This window comes from Chrysemys picta, chromosome 1 (assembly GCF_011386835.1).
Source record: "Chrysemys picta bellii isolate R12L10 chromosome 1, ASM1138683v2, whole genome shotgun sequence".
NCBI lineage: Eukaryota > Metazoa > Chordata > Testudines > Emydidae > Chrysemys > Chrysemys picta.
This window is the reverse complement of record NC_088791.1, coordinates 159,789,708-159,806,527: the sequence shown is the minus strand read 5'-3', so window position 1 is coordinate 159,806,527 and position 16,820 is coordinate 159,789,708. Positions and strand designations below refer to the sequence as shown.

The 16,820-nt window shown below is 39.5% G+C and overlaps 1 long non-coding RNA gene across 1 annotated transcript in view; it reads left to right on the top strand.

Annotated features, from left to right (window-relative positions):
- Positions 1-15,801, top strand: part of LOC122174002 (uncharacterized) — a 49,472-nt gene extending 33,671 nt beyond the window's left edge. Inside the window, exon 3 of the long non-coding RNA XR_006175199.2 lies at positions 13,433-15,801. This is a non-coding gene — a long non-coding RNA (uncharacterized LOC122174002). The remainder of the gene's footprint in view (positions 1-13,432) is intronic.
- Positions 15,802-16,820: the final 1,019 nt, after the last annotated feature.

The window sequence follows — 16,820 nt, the reverse complement described above, 5'->3', positions numbered from 1 at the left end:
TAATACAGTATACCTGCCTCTGACAGTGGTCAGTGCCAGTTGTTTCAGAGGAAGGTGAAATAGTAGACAGTTATGGAATAACCTGCCATTAAGGGAGAGTTTGTTTATTAACCCAGGCAGTCTTATCTATGGGAGAATGAGGGTATACCCTACCCTAGCTAATGTAGCTGGTTGTTTTTATTATCCATATACAGGCCTACTTTTTTGGATCCTACTTTCTTCATCTCTCTGATATCATGTGGCAATGAGTTCCAGGGGTTAATGATGTGTTTTGTAAAAAAACCTATCTTAGCAGTTTTAAATTTGTTGATGGAAATTTGCATCTCTTAGATTGCTGTCCTCACCACAGCCCTTCACATTTTTGTCACCTCCAGATTGGATTGTTATAAAGTGCTTTAGCTGGGGCTACACCTTTATGTGATTCAGAAACTGAAGACAAAATGTTTCCTCAGAGGTATTCCTCAGAGGAAGCACATTACTCTGATGTGTACTGGCTACTATCTAATTTCCAGGTGAAGTTTAATGATAAGCAAAATATATTTTAAATAACAACAACAACAACAAATTCAGGGCTTCTTTATATATATCATAAAAATACATACAAAGGGTATAAACTTATTTTCTCCCTTTCACCTTTAAGGTGTTGAGTTTGACCTACTGAGCCCAATTTAAATAGATTTCATCCAGACTACCTTAAAACCACCTCTCCCATGTGATAACACCATTCTTGGGATCCACTGAGGTGCTTCAGCTAACAGCTCTTTGGTTTGATCAGAAGGAAGCTAGTGGCAATCTTTTATCCTTCAGTACACTCAGCAAGGATTACATGTGTAAGCAGGGTATGAATGAACTCTCCCCTAACAGCTAGTTTGGGAAGGGGAGAGACTTCAGGAGCAAACTGTATTTACATGAACACATCTACTCTCCATAGGCATCTAGCAGACAGGAGTTGTGTAGCTCCAAGTGATCAGCTTTGGCTGGTGTTGGGTTACAAATCACTTTAGTATTGAATGCAGGTGTAGTGAAATGTTATCAATGTTGTTATCTTCATTGTATGACTAAAAGGGAGCAGAACTGTGCTGGGCTTTTCCCGATTGAGGGGGTCACCCTCACTTGAGGGAACTTGCTAAGCCAGGGGCTCGAATGCCAGACCCTTGTGAGAGTCAGAGGGGTGGGGACAGGTGTCCAAACCAGGAGGTGTGGACTCTCCCTAAGGGTCCCTGATCTGGTTTAACCTCTTCCTCCCCACTGTTCAAAGATAGAGCTAAATTGGTTTAATTATGAACCTTTTAGTTATGTTAAAGTGCTCAAATGAGAGCTGAAATCACTTGTGGTGGGGTAGTGTTTCTGCCCAGCCTGCAAAGAGCTGAAAATCACTAAGAGACTGATGTGTAAAGTCACAGCAGAGAGGCAGGTGGCAGTAGAAGGTGACTGACAGTCGACCAGCAAACAAGAGGCTGGCGAGGTGGCAAGCGGAACGAGCAGCTGGCAAGGCAGCCAGCCAGAGCAAGTGCTCAGATGGAGGAGAAAGCAGGCTGCCCTCCACCCTGGGTGGGAGGTGAACTCACGCAGATGCACCTCTGAACCCTAGATCCTCACTGACCAAGGACAACCACTATGAGTGGGATATGGTGAGGGAGCAAAGAGGGGCACAGAAAAGGAACTTTTGGTTGTAGAACTCAAGAAGATGAGGCAGAAGACACTGTCCCACTCACTGTCCTGCTCACAGTTTTATGATTATGAATCCTGCTTGTGGCATTTCCCCTAATTAATGTCAGGTGACTTCCCTCCTTTCATTAAAAATGTCTTTTCTACACTCAGACTCTACGCTTGCGAGTAGGAAAGTATGGCCTCTCAGAGGTGCCCAGGAGTGGTGTGTAATTTTCCTAAGTTACTGGGTGGGGGCTTAAGCCGATTCTGTGTTGTATTGTTGAAAGAGAACCTCTAGATATTGAACCCGGCCCTGGTTGCTGCTGGCTCTACCTGGCAGAAGGGTTACAAATGTTTTCCCAGTCTCTCTTGTGGAGCCAGCATGGGAATGATGAGAAGTAGGTGAGTGGGAGTGATTTGTTTCTGAGGTTGGAAGGTCTTCTAAATTATTTTCTTCCTGGGGAGGTCTGTTAAATAGTTGAGGTTTCTAAATGCATGGACAATGCATCAGATGAGCATTTTTATTGATTTAAATACATTATATTGTTATTACCATACCATTTAAATCACATCTGAAAAGGATGTGTAAATCCAAACAGATATATCTGTCAGATGTACAGTAGAGATTGTTTACATTTTCTTCAGAAAACCATCTCACACAGTTTTTACATATGTTGTTTTCATCACTGTTAAGTTTCTGGTGATGTATTCTTTTCCTCCCCATCCTCCTTTCCCCTTTGTTTTGCATTGTGTCCTTTCCTTTTCTTTGTCTGGTGTTTTTCCAGAGAGTATGCTACACTTCTGCAGTTTGCTCATTAGCATTCTCTTTGTTGTGTTATGTCTTCATTAAATGTTCCACTCTCTCTGTTTCTGGTATCTTTTCCCCTCCTTCATTTGCCATTGATGTTGCCCTTTTTCTTTCTCTGTTCGATGTTCCTTTTCCTTCTTGTGTGCCTTTCATTCTTCTTCTATTGTGATTAAGATTTTATTTTTATGCAAATTTCAAAGCAAAATATTGTTACTCCCAAGTGCCACACACAGAGACATATCTGAATGAAACCCCAGCATACTTCAGCCTTTACCTTTTGTTGTAGATTTCCCCCACCTTGCTACTAGGGTGTCATTCTGTCTCTGTGTTAATCTCTCATTTCTTTCTTTGATGGTATTTTCTTTAATGGAAGAATTGTTCTTCTTTGATGGTATATTAAACTCTTTTTTCTTTAATCAGTCTTTTATGTTCGATTGATGTTGGCCTTCTTTTGTAACGGTTTTCTTAGAATGTCTTTTTATTATTAATTTAATTCTTGGTCCAGTGCTTGATTTGTTGCACCATTTTCTTTTCATTCTGGACGGTCCTAGAGTAGGCTACTCCATGGGTGAAATCAATTTCTGGTACTCAAACTTGTTCTTTCCCCCCAAATCCAGAAACACTAAAACCAGTATATTGACCTCTCTAACTTACATTATGTGAGCCTTTGTTTGAATCAAGAAACCTCCCAGACTTTTACACCTATGCAAAGTAAGTGGAAAGTGGGTGCATTGGGAATTGAACACCGAACTCCTGACTTAACCAGAACATCATTTTGGATACCAAATAGAACATACGTCATCCCTCTGACAAAGCCATTAGCTCTCTAATCAGTGCATGGAACACTCTTTTTGAATTTTTATTCCAGAGAAGAATGCCACAACCTTCAATTTTCCATCATGCATTGACAAATGCAATTTTCCATCACACATTGAAAATGAATGTTTGTTTTAAGAGGTTCAGCTCTGAGAAATCAGAAATCAGCAGGACAGGAATTAGGCACTACTCCGATATTGGAGTTACCAGCAGAAGTTCAGTTTTGCTCACACACTTAGTACACTGGGCATGAAATCATGTATGTTGGTGTAATTCAGGAGTCAATGGAGTTACACTCATGTAGGACAGCCTTTTAAGAAGGGAATGGCTAAGGAAGAATTAAAGCAACAGTTTTGCTTCTAGAAGTAACTGCTCCAGAGATAACAATTCCTCACAAATAATTCAATTAATTGGCTAACAAACCCAAATAGAACTCAGCCCAGTCTTCCATCTCTTGCAATGTTACAGGGATATTATCTTTTCTGGAAGTTATAGCACAAAGCTATTGTTACTGAGTTGATCACCACTAAATCTAATGGAAGTGTCTTAAGAAATTAAAACAAAAAAATCAGTCCTAACTTGGCCCTAGAATCCTAAGATTCCTGATCTACAGAACTAAATTCACTCATCTTCATAATTAAACTTAGGTATTTATCATCACACAGTTAGATGATCTATGGCCTTGAAGTCCACATTTTTGCTAAATTCTTCATCTCTCTTTCCTTTGCATATATATCTTTGCATCGCTGGAACCTCCCTTAGTCAAGTAGAATATGGTTGTTGAAATTTTATGGCAATTTTTGAGATATTACCTGTAATCAGTTTCTTAATGTATTAGACTTAGATTTGCGTGTTTTTGCTATAGGTTGCTTGGTGACTTACTTTGTTCTGTCTGTTATTACTTGAAATCACTTACATCCTACTTTTTATAGTTAATAAAATCACTGTTGTTTATTAATAAACCCAGAGTAAGTGATTAATACTTGGGGGAGCAAACAGCTGTGCATATCTCTCTATCAGTGTTATAGAGGGTGGACAATTTATGAATTTACCCTGTATTACCTGTTCTGGCAGGAGAGTTGTTCTCAGTGGTATCCCAGCTCATCAAGTGACAGTCTCTGTGACCGAACCCATCACACCTAGTTCGCATAAATGTAATCCTGTGAGGCAGTGTAGACAAACCCTTAGATATCTTACTGGTTGTCTTCAGTGCTGCAGTGACTGGTATTTTATAAATACGTACAGAGACAGGCAGATCCCTCTGTATTCCACTAAATTAGTTTCTGTTTACTTCTGTTTGCAGCACTCATTTTTACATGGATACTCCAGGTTGAAGCTTTGCACACCCCTGGTTTTGAGTAAAAATGTTTCCCCTCAAAATTGCTGCAGTCTCACAAAAAACGTTTAATGAACCCAACCCCAGCAAATGTTGAGAAGAAAAACAATTCATTTTCAGTTTTTGCCACATACATTCACTTTGTGTAGTATCTTACAGTAAGATTGGTAGAACAAACAACATTATCATGTTTTTATTTGGAAGTGTGTGCTTCCTTGAGATTCTTCTGTGCACTTTGAAATTCAACCACTGTGCTGCATCTTGGGTTCTGAGTCCCATCTCCAGTTTAGTCCTTTCTTCTTTCTGACTCCCAACCCCAAATCCTTCCTTAGAAAACTAAACTCTACTTATTTCTCCCAATGTTTCCTTGGTCAACAAAAATACCAGCAAACCGAGCTTGTTTTATTTGTGTATCTCTCAGCAACTTCTAATAAAGTAAATTGAGCAATATTCTTGGTTTATTGTATTGATAAACAGACTGTAAAGTGTTTTATGATATGCTACTTCTTATATGAAAGACAGTAGACAAACATAAATTGCAGTTGTAACTGTAAAGTACTAAAATATATTTTCCCTTTAGGGCTCTCTAGTATATTTGGCTGAACAAAAAATAAAATAAAATAAAATAAAATAGACTCGTTTATTGTGTATATTTTTACTGTAATTAAATGTTTATACAGTTTCCACTCACTCAGAGACTAATCCTTACGTTCCCTCACTCAAAACAGTCTAAAAGCTTACAAATACTCTGTTAGAGCTATCTAATCTGTTATGAACTGTAGGTGGAAAAAGTAGTCTTTCTCTGAAAATTGTCTTCAGACCTTTGTACCTCTCAGCAACCGCAGCCCCATCTTCCCTAGCCCACAATAATTGTAATCATAAAATGTATCAAGTTAAAAATATTGGTTTGGTTGTTTTTATCTTTTAAGAATGAGTGGGTCTTCCTTAAAGTCACACTGGTACTATATACAGGTCCAGTACTGCACCCAAGTGCAAAACAAATTCCTGACTCAAAGCCCTTTGAAGTCCATGGGATTCTTTCCACTGACTTCATTGGGCTTTGAATAAGGCCATTAATGAGCACTGAGCAGGGATCATAGGGATGGATTCCTTCTTTCAGTGTGAGGAACATCATTGTGGGAACACATAGCTTTCATAGTAGCTGCAATCCTCACCTAGAGATGGAGGTCAGGCCAAGACTTTTGTATTGCTGCAGATACACTGGCCCTGCACCATCCTCCTGCAGTGTACTAGTGTCCTGTAGCACATGGGTAGCTGGGAATCCCTGCACAGTGGGATTACCACAATTCTGGTACATTAATGGTACTTCTAAGGGCATGCTTTGGTCCCTTGGTGATAGTGTTTAGTTCTGTTACCAGCATCTCTGGAGAAAAGGTGAGAAAAATGTAGGTATTGATGCAAGCCAGACTTCACTGATCGTTAGCACATAGCCTCATAGGCCTAAAAACCCCAGTTGATTCATCAATGAATGTGAGCCCAATTCTGATCTCTCTTGCAACAGTTCAAATTTGAGAAAAATCTATTGAAGTCAACAGAATTACAATAGTGCAAAAACTAATATAAATGATACTGGACTCTGGCCTAGGGTGTTTGGTTAGTGGGCTTTGTTTAGTAGGTATGTTCCCTTCAGTTACTGCAGTTCCTTGCTATTTCAGTATTGCTCTCCCAGACCTCCTATTCAGACAAAAATGCCCAATGGTGCTATTGTCATGGTTCTTTGGAGAAAGGGTGGAGGTGAAGTAATGGATATTTGGATCAAGAATCCCCACAATAACATGAAGGGAGGTAGTGGATCTTAGGAATCAGGGTAGAGGTGAGGTACTCAAAGCTAACTTCTCGCTCTCTTTGAGTCTCCCTTTCTCCATTACCTTCTGTGCAGTTTAGGGGAGCTATTTAAGGCATCTTTGATAATATGCAGGAAAGTGCAGCTTCCCCATTACACGTCGACAGTTTGTGTTCCACTCTGAATGGAAGGGAGGGTTATTCAGGCACAAAAACACTTCCTGGAGAAGCTGAACAGAGCTCTAGTGCACTCAGACTGAACCTGTCACAATAACTTTTGGTTCTTCAGTCACAGTTATCTCCACTGAGCAAGGCTCTCCTTTCCACACAGACTCTTCCACATCTGGATTTGCCCTGAGACAAGACTTTGGATTGGGCTTCTCCAACAGTCAAGCCACTCACCCAATGAAGAAAAAAGGTCCTGCAATCACTCTGAATGGCCCATTTGTCACCCCATATTCTCATTTGTTCCTCCCTCTCATCTTTCCCAGAATGGTGCTATTATTCTTTAAGATGGGCTCAGCGAACAGCCTCCCTACACACCCCACAACGGTCTAGTTCGGATCTGTACCTGCCATTTTAACTTTTAACAAAACATGCAATTTCATATAGTTTTAAACATGCTTCTAGGATCCACATACCACTGCACTTTAGACCAGTAAACACCAATGCCAAAAGTAGGGACTCATTCTTCCACATTCCTATATTTGCATAATATGTTCAGAAAATTTCCCTCTGTGTTATATTCCCCATCCATTTTCCTATCATGTAGGCTTTCCACAATAGAGCCTAGCATCCGAACTCAAAGGGCTCGGCTCTCCCAGCACAGTATATGAGTACCTTCCATTGACTTCAGTGGGAGTAATTCATCCTGCAACCAGAGAATACGACCCAATATTAGCACACCTTTGAGATGGGGATTATCGCTCTCCATTCTATCGGCACCCATCCTCCTGCAACATTGACACAATACAGCGAAGCATGGGAGGAGATGACTCTTACAGTCTTATCTTTTTAAAGGTCATTGACTCTACAGTAAACAAGGTCCAAAAAGAAGACAGGGTTGTGGCTTACAAAAATCAATCCCATGTGCCCATGACAAAGTTGGGCTAGATCTGCTGCAGTAATGTAGACAGCTGAACATGTTTATTTTGCTCCCCAAAATCTGAAGGCATTGTAAAAAATCCAAGAAAGAGGAAGCCAAAATAAATTAATGAAACAAATAATGTCCTGTATCAAGGTCTCAGGGAAGATGCATAAGAGTTTGTAATGACTTTACCTTAGGGCCCCGGTCAGAGCTCCCAAAGTTTTAATCAACAAAACAAAAGTCTCTTGGCCCAGTCAGGCTAATCTCCTGGAGTCTGAGAGATATTCCATCCTGCCTGGCTTCTAATCTTCTCTCTCTCCCTACTTATATTTCTTTTCCTGTTTAAATAGACCAGCCCTAGGGCAGGGCGAGAACCTCCTTGATTACACCCAAACTGTTTTGGTTGTAGGCTTCAGTCTGTCCCTTAAAGGAATAGTGCACTCTGTAGATTTACCACCTGGCCAGTATTTGACCAGCCTGGTGGTTTTATTATGGATTTGCCAGACAAAATAATTTAATCTGCTGGTGGTTATATTATGTGAGACTAAAGATTTGCATTATTATCACAATACAATGGGGTATCTAATGTTAGAAGTTTCTGTGTCCAGCTAAAGATGTTGCAGTGTTCCACTTCCGCAGTTTAAGTGATAACAGATCAAAACTGTTGAAAATACAGCAGCTGTCTGCTCACCAACATGCAAGCGCACCACATGTGTGTCTGAGAGAGGGTTTGGGTTACATGAGAGTGAAGAGATGTGCGATGCTGTCAATCTTATCTATATGTGTTATCTCCCTAGATACTACAAGTGGTTGTTGAAGGGTGTGTGTGGAGTTGCCTGGTGGTTGGGGGTTGAGGTTGTGGTGGGCTTGCCTTGTGTGTGTAGGGGTGCCTTTTTTTGCATTTCAAAGGTGTTTACCCTAGCACTTTGTTTGAGAGAATAGCATATTTACAACATTTCAGCTTACAAGGGTGCTCATCCCTGAGTAAGTCTATTTACAAATGGTTTTGAGCATAGGTATAATAACCAGAGTTCATCTGGATTCTTAAGAGATTCTGACATTTTGTCCTGCACTATCTACTACAGCTTTCCTTCAGAAGAGTGTTAGATTTTCTTGGCAGATCTGTTGTCTATACACAGCCAAACCTTCAGCTCTTTGAAGGTATTCTTTAAATTGCGGAATACTGCCTTTAAAAACGCACATGTCTTTTGTTTTGTCGTTTCTTCTTCTTTCTGCAATATGCTTTCACACTTCTTGTGCAACCTCTGAAATAGTAATGAGGGACACATCAGCCTGCAATATTAGCAACTAGCAAGGTGAAAAAAATAAGCACCTTCTGAGGAATACCTGTGTCCACCTGTTGAGATCTAACAACCTCACAGCCTTACCATACTCAGCCATATGGATACAACCATTAAGGTAGTCTACAACAATCTGGGGAAAAAAACCTTATTTAGTAAGGAGGATAGACACAAACAAACTGGGACACTTCAGCAAGTGGCAAAAAAAAACATCAAAACATCATCATCATCAGAAACATAAAACTCAGTAAATGAAGCTGAAAAGTCATTTCCTATAGTAAATAATAGATTACATGGTTGCATTTAGTTGTCATTGACATTGTGCTAAAAAAGAAGTATGCTAAATTATTTCTAGACCCCCAGGCTGTCCTATGGGTGGTTGCAACAGCCTACATCTGTGGAATCTGGACCCCAGTTCAGCAAGGTAGTCAACCACATGGGTAACTGTATTGACTTCAACAGAATTACTCATGTGCTTAAAGTTAGGCACATTCTTCAGTGTCTTGCTGATTCTAGGGATTGATCTATTGGCCCACACATTTGATGTAATAGAACTGGTGAAGACATGTTAAGACAATGAGCTCTAGCTGGTAAATCCTAACTCTGATCTTAAATCTGGAGGCATCTTTTATGGTTATCACAGTGGAAATGCAAACACCACAGATTTAAGGGGCTATTAACTTGCGCGTTGTCAGATGCAATACCAACTTGGTGCAGCAGAGAGGTGGCTCTCTGATGCTGTCATAAAGCACTTTGCTATAATTCTGCCAAGACGGAGTTAGGATTCAAATTGTTGTATAAATATAATGATCTTGATGGTGTTTTAGAGCAGACACCATCTGAAGTAAATATTCAGCTTCTACTTGACGTATAAATACATTTAATGGAAACCTTCAATTATAATGATCTGTGAAACATCGCTCATGTCACGAAATATCCTATTAACATAAATTAATGGGTATAAAGGTTCCCTCCTTCCACGCAAAAATATTTACTTTAAGTAAGCTATGTAAAAGTTATAAAACTACAATTTAGCAAATCAACACTTGTATATGAAGACTGTATCAGAGGTGACATTTTCCTGTTCTCTTCTCCAGTGTTATTGGGAACTGAACAAATGCTGGTAATACAGCACACGGTACCATATACTGAATGAAAATGTTTGGTGGGCTTGATCTAGCCTGTTCGATATTTAAAGGTGAATTGCAAAGCTTAGCTAAAAATGACACCAGAAATATGTGATGAATGCCTCCAATAACCAGGCTGGGCACTTTTCTGCGCAGCATTGGTTTTAACTTATCTTTATTAACAAAATATATGTTACAAAAGAAAATCCACTAAGTCATCCCCAGTCTATAGATTGCCCATTCTTCTGCATATGGCTTCTAGACTATAAACTTCTGTGGGCAAAGAACCATGTTATTTTTGTATTGTTGAGCATTCCTAGAGCTAAACCATCCTTGCAAAATTAAAAGGAAAACTTACTTTTTGGGTGGACAAATATCAACTAGCCATCCTTATCATAAAGATCAACTTATAAAACTTCCTCCCCCTGCTATACAGGCATGTGCATACACCTAAGTCTCGCTAACAAACACATAGAGACAAAACCACTCTCTCTCTCACACACACACACACACACACGTCTGAGCACGTACACACATGTACAAAAGCACCTGAAAACAAAGCCTCTCTCTCAAAGCCACACACACACACAACTTGAACAAGTTCTCTCTCACACACATGCGTACACCTCCAGAGGATTAATGCATCAGTGATGTTAGAGAATGGTGCATGCCATGAAGTGAGCGAGGGTTTCACCAAGGAGAAAATGAATTACTTTTGTTTAGCAAAGCCTGGCAAAATCTGATAGAGAATAGGAAGCATTTCCTGAGAGAGCAGGACTAAATATATGGAGCACAATTAAAACCCTGGATCCAAATATCACCAGACTTTGTAAAGGGTTCAAAATCAAAACTTGATTGCTATAACTGAGCCTTGTTTCCTACAATGAGCTGAACAACTCCCTAGGTCTGAATAACTCTGTACTTTGGGGATTCAAAATCCAGATTCAAATTTTGCATTTTGCTCTCCAAGCCCCCAATGAAAACAATTCATATTAAGCCACTTTTCTATTTTGTGTAAATATTTCAGCAATTTAAGATTTATTAAGGCCCAGTCTACAATCTGAAGTGGAGTAATAAAATCTGGAAAGGCTTATTGGGTTGTCTAATCCACCCTGTGCCCATTGCAAGCACTCTGAAGTCCTCAGAGGGAAGATGCTGTTGAGGAAGTGCAACCTATTACTACTATTGTAATAAAAACCTGCTTGGGTAAAGCCCACATTCAAGTAGGTTCAATTAAGCAGTTTCAACAATAGCAAGAGAAGAGATGATGATAAAGTACAATTAAAGAAATCTGATCTGTTTTCAAGAATTAATGCTCTCAAATACTCACATCCATGCCTAGGGGGTAAATACCTCTAGCAAGCCTCAGTTTACCTGATTTTTGAAAATAAAATAAAATACAATAAAATGCCTTCAGAATTTGTAAAGCAATTCAGACTTGACTGTGCCTTAAACTGCACCAGTGGCAGAATGTAGGGATCCTGACAGACCTGGTTGCTCTCGGTGCTCTTCTTATTCTTTCCTACTTGGACACTGGCACCATGACTGGATGACAAACAGTATTACTTCTGGTGACTCTCCCACTCCCCCTTTCTTGCCCAATCTGGTTTTTTTCCTCCTGTCTTTCCCCTCTTTTTCTTGGGAAGTTGTTGACCGATAGTTAATGCAGATGCCCTCTCTATTAAGTTACATGGCAATTTGCTATATACATTTGCCCTCTTCCCCGTGGGAGAATATTATATAGAGCAGATGCTCCCTGACACTACTCTCCTCTGGATGTTTACCCCCGTCCCAGTTCATGAGTTCACATTGTTCTTGCGGCACATTGGAGACAGCTATACAGTGCAAGCTGCTGGAGCAGGAGGCGAAGGGATAGTGAGGGATAGATACTACCGTGCACCTTTCCTTTCGTCCCTTGCTGTGTTTGTCAAGGCTTTCTATGGGTTAACTCCCTGCTTTGGAGTGGAAGGGAGCATTTTGACCAAGCTATCAAAATGTTCTCTAGGGGAAGTCTAGTAGTTCCCTCCATTTAGAACAAATACGATCCTCATTCCCAGAGCTATTACGCCATTCCTGTTAAGTTCATATTTGACTCCTAATATCTCCCAGCAGTTCTGTTAACCAAAGTCTCCTGTATTTTCTCAGCAGACCACTATATAAAAGAGAAATCAAATGTTCTCTCCAGCAGTTCTGAGCCATTCGGCTCTCCACATTATTTAACTGTCTAACCATACAATCCTTTGTCTCTGGGAAATTTAAAATAATGTTCTAGTTGCAAATGATGAAAATGAGTTTAGTTTCTAACCCCACACCTAGCCTACAATCCTTCAAAACAGTTGATGCTGCATTTATTACGCTGCTGAAAAATAAAAGCAGATCTCCCCTCAACATCTTTCAACTCTTGGTAATTCCCACACCAAACTGAAAAGGATAAATAAAGGATTATGGGCCAGTAGAATTAATTAATTCATCCAGACAACCTAAGCCTTTTCTCATCACTCTCCACATCTTGAACAAGGGGGTATCATGCAACATAAGTAAATACTATACATTTAAGTGTACTGACTGAAGTCCTAGCCACACTTACAAAAAACCAAAAAAAAACAAAAAAACAACTAGTATGCCATGTAAACAATGCAATAAACCCCCCATGTACTAAAACAAGCTTAATAGATTTATAAGATTGGAAAGATGTAAAAAACCTTCCGGATTATAAACTCAGGGGACCTGAGGCATACAATTAATCAGACATCAGTATCTTCCACTCTTCCAAAGGAACCACCTCCACTCTTTCTCTTCAGGGACCTCCCACCAGCCGTGCTCTGAGACTGTCACCAGGGTAGTCCCTAAAAGGAGAAAATGCTCTACCTGGTCCAGCTTACTCTTCTCTCTCCATTATTTATACCAGGCCAGTCATTTTAGTATCTAGGGCTTGCCCTTTTAAATAAATTAGGATCTGATTTTCAGACCTAACTCTAGATCAGATTGGATGTAAATTCAAATCAGGGCTGATGGGAAAGACCTATTGGTTAACCAGTCCATCCCTCAGAATGTTGCTGTTTCCACAACAGAATGAGAATTGTGTGTCTGCAAAATCTGTCATGCATTTTCAAAGTTGAGAATTTTGCCTGGTGTCAAACTGACAGAAAATATATGCCATTTGGACATAGATAAGAATTTATTCCTATGTCACATAGCGCTAACGTCCTCATAAATTGGCCCAGTGTATCATAATGTCCCCTTTTCAATAGTAAGCATGTTTGTCAGGTAATGAAGATTGTTAAAAGACAATACATAGATAATCTTTACTGCTTTAATGCAGAGAACATAATGGAGTTTTGAGGATTCATTTACTGGTCTAAAAATGGCTGGGATGCTCACTTTGAAACTTTTGTCAAAATGTATACACTTCACTATTTTATCTCACGTGAGGGACCCATAGAAATCAGTTACCTCTATGTCCATTTCACTTTCAGATGTGTGCTGTTAATTTTTGTTTTGCAGATTCTGTTCACGCAAAACTTTATGCATGAAAGGACAGGAGGAATCAAGATAAGGGAAAATGTCAGAAGAATATTATCTCTTTCTACATATACTTGTACTTTCTGACTGGCAATAAGAATCCCTATTATACCTTGCTTTTGTCTACCTTGTTATGCCTAACATTCCAATGCAACAAGAATGGGGATGAAGGATAGCTTTGCTTGATGCCTTTTCAAAATTACAAAGTCTTCAAAGTCAATCCGTTCAGACCGATATAGGTAGACAATACCCAGCATTCAGTGAACGTGATGAATATTACACTGAATGCAAAAATGTATACAGGGCAACAAAGGAAAATGTGATGTTTCACACTGAAGCTTTCACATGTCTTCAGTGCTTTGTGTGACTTTCTGCCTTCATTGCTGAATATACATACTTTTTCAAAATCTATTGAAAGAGCTGCCAAAAAGGTAATTCACATTTTTATGGGAGGAGGGAACAAAACATTTAATTATAGTGTTAAATATAGCAAGAGTTCCCCTCCACTCTTCCCAGAAATGCCCTTTTCTTTCAACAAATGATTTTTGGAGATTGTGTGTTTTGATTGAAACTGCCAGATTTCGCTTTGTTAAAGTCAGAATTAATAATTGGGGTTGCTAGCCACACAAAAGCAGAAAGAGAGAGAGAAATATGTTGCCAAATCCTCAGCTGGTGTAAATTGATATAGCTCCATTGACGTGAAAGGAGCTGTGCCAGTTTATACCAGGCAAGGACCTATTGAATTTTACAAGAATGCTGTCCTTAATTATTTTTTAAAATGCAGGGCCAGAGGTTTAATCGCATCTATAATTTCTCTCATCAACCTATCTATATCCAATCATGCTAACGTTTTGCTCACCTTCAACTTTTTTAAAAAGCATTTCTTCCTGGTTCTAAACAACATAAATTTGGTTTCCTCATCAAGAAGCTCATTTAGCTGCAGCTTGATTGCAAGTAATTTGCCCTAACTGTCTCCGTGTTTTAATTGTTTGTGCCTTTTTCTAATCTATAAACTGTAACTTCAGGCAGGCCATTTTTTGTCTTACCATTTCCTCTTTGGAAAGGCATATCTAATAACCCACCTCATATCCTGTGGCTTTAGGCATCTGAAATCATATGAACAGAAGGAATAGACTCTCCATTCAACTCCACATTCATTTAAAAAAAAACCCTCCATAAAATCTCTTTCCTTTGAAAAAGGAAAATTAAAACTTCATCCAGGAAATTTAGTTTCATTTTTGTTGGGAATAATTATGCATCACCACCAATACAGAACTGACTAGCCACTCAGGTTCCACAATGTTTTCCTGTGATTTCTGAAATGTGAAAATCAAAATACCAATTTGGGCACAGCTAAAATATTTAAATTAGCCAGAGTCCAGTGAATGTTATTCCCACAACTCCGAATTGGCACCATTTACTCTACTGGAGACAGAATTCACGAGCTCATTAGAGTCTCTGGACTTACTCAAGTAAAGCTATGCATTAAGATAGCCTTTTTAAAGTAATGTCATTAGGAGCTCTACCAACTATGGTATCCATGCCAAATCTCTTTAATTCCTTCAGCCTAATTCCTTTTGCCCCCAAAGTAAATCACAACATATTACCCAGATTAGCAATACATTCAGGAGTAATCCGCCCCCAAACATGAGAGTTCTATTTTTTTTTCTGATCTCCAAACTTTTGTTTGTGTTAATTATTCTAAAGCTAGCTGACAGAGTGAACAATACTCTTTCCCCCTCTTTTGTGAATAGCAATGAAGGTATTTGCGTAACTATTTTTTCTGTCACAAAATAAGGCGTTTCCTTTGCATTTTTCTGATCAAACCCCTGCTCCTGCTCTCAGAGAAGTCAATGGCAAAGCTCCCAAATGAATGTTCTCAGCTTGGTCTTCTTTTAGGGCATCTGAACAGAGTGTACAACACACACAGGAATTAGGCAGCCTTGGGATAGTGAAAGAAGGCCAATAAAAATAATATTTCTAAGTTTTGAAAGATAAAACTCCCAGGACAGGCATTTTATCATGTGATCTCAAGCCTCTGGTTAAGTATTGTATTTTGTCTGATGGGTGCTGGGGATTCTATCTAGCAGAGAGCTTTCATAAAAAGGAATGAGAAGTATTTTGTGAGTTGATAATAAACATTTGGAAAGCTTTATCACTGCTGAGAGATATTTTCCTTTCCAGTGTTTAAACCGCTACAAATAACAAGAATAAATTATGAAATGAAGATTGCTTTAATGCAGTTCAGCTTCAGAAAAACACTGTTGTGCTGTTTTAATTACGTCTTCATATCAGATTTCTGTGAAAGAACCTATATTCATGTACATATATAGGTAAATACACACACACACGTGTATACAGTATATATGCATATCCCTCATAACAATCCATTTTCTTAATCAATAAAAGAAAGCAATAGATCGGAGAGCCAAAAGACTTTGCCAGCATCACCACTACTAAGCCTTTTGGGAAGAGGCTATATTGGCCTTGAAATGGAGTTTCAGTTTTCAAAGCGAGGTGGCTCACTCCAAGTCAGATAAGTGTAAAAACAGCCACTCATGTAACTGAAGCTCATCCACAATTTATCTCAACTTCATAGATCTTGAAATCAAGGTAGAAATTTCATGTGTTGGCTATGTTGCCACAGCATGGTATACAGCATGTAGGGACTTACAGTACACAAGACCTGGCTGGAATGAAGGAGTAGAGAGGCATGCACGCACACACACACACCCCTCAAACATTTTTAACTGTGAAAAAGGAACAGTTTAGTTTTGAGCAGAGATTCCTAGCCAGTGCTTATTTTAGCGGAACCAAGTCACTGATCCCTTATGGATACCCTTTAAGATCAGAGACTCCACCCCTCTTTCAGACAAAGGGCTGCATTTTTAAAAGTTCCCAAGTGGCTTAGCAGCCCATTAACAAAGGAAACAGTGATTTAGGCACTAAGGAGCCTAACATCAATGTAATTTAGGCTCCCAATACCTAGGTTTATGTCTACACTGCAATTAAAAAACCTCGGGCTCATGGCTGTTTCATTGCAGTGTAGACTTCTGGACTTGGGCTCCAACTTGAGCTCTGGGACCCTCCCATCTCACAAGGTCCTAGAGCCCAAGCTGCAGACTGAACCCAAAAGTCTATACTGCAATGAAACAGCCCCGCAGCCTGAGCTCCACAACCCCGAGTCAGCTGCCATGGGCGTCTGTCTGCAGTGTAGACATACCATAAATCTCCTTTCAAAATGGGACTTGTTCTTCTAAGTCACTTAGGTGCTTTTAGCCCAAATCTCCCTTGTAGCCAAGGGAAGATTTGTTTGTGCTGGGATGGCAGGAGCAGGCATGTAGTTAGCTAGTGCTAAGCCTTTGGCTTA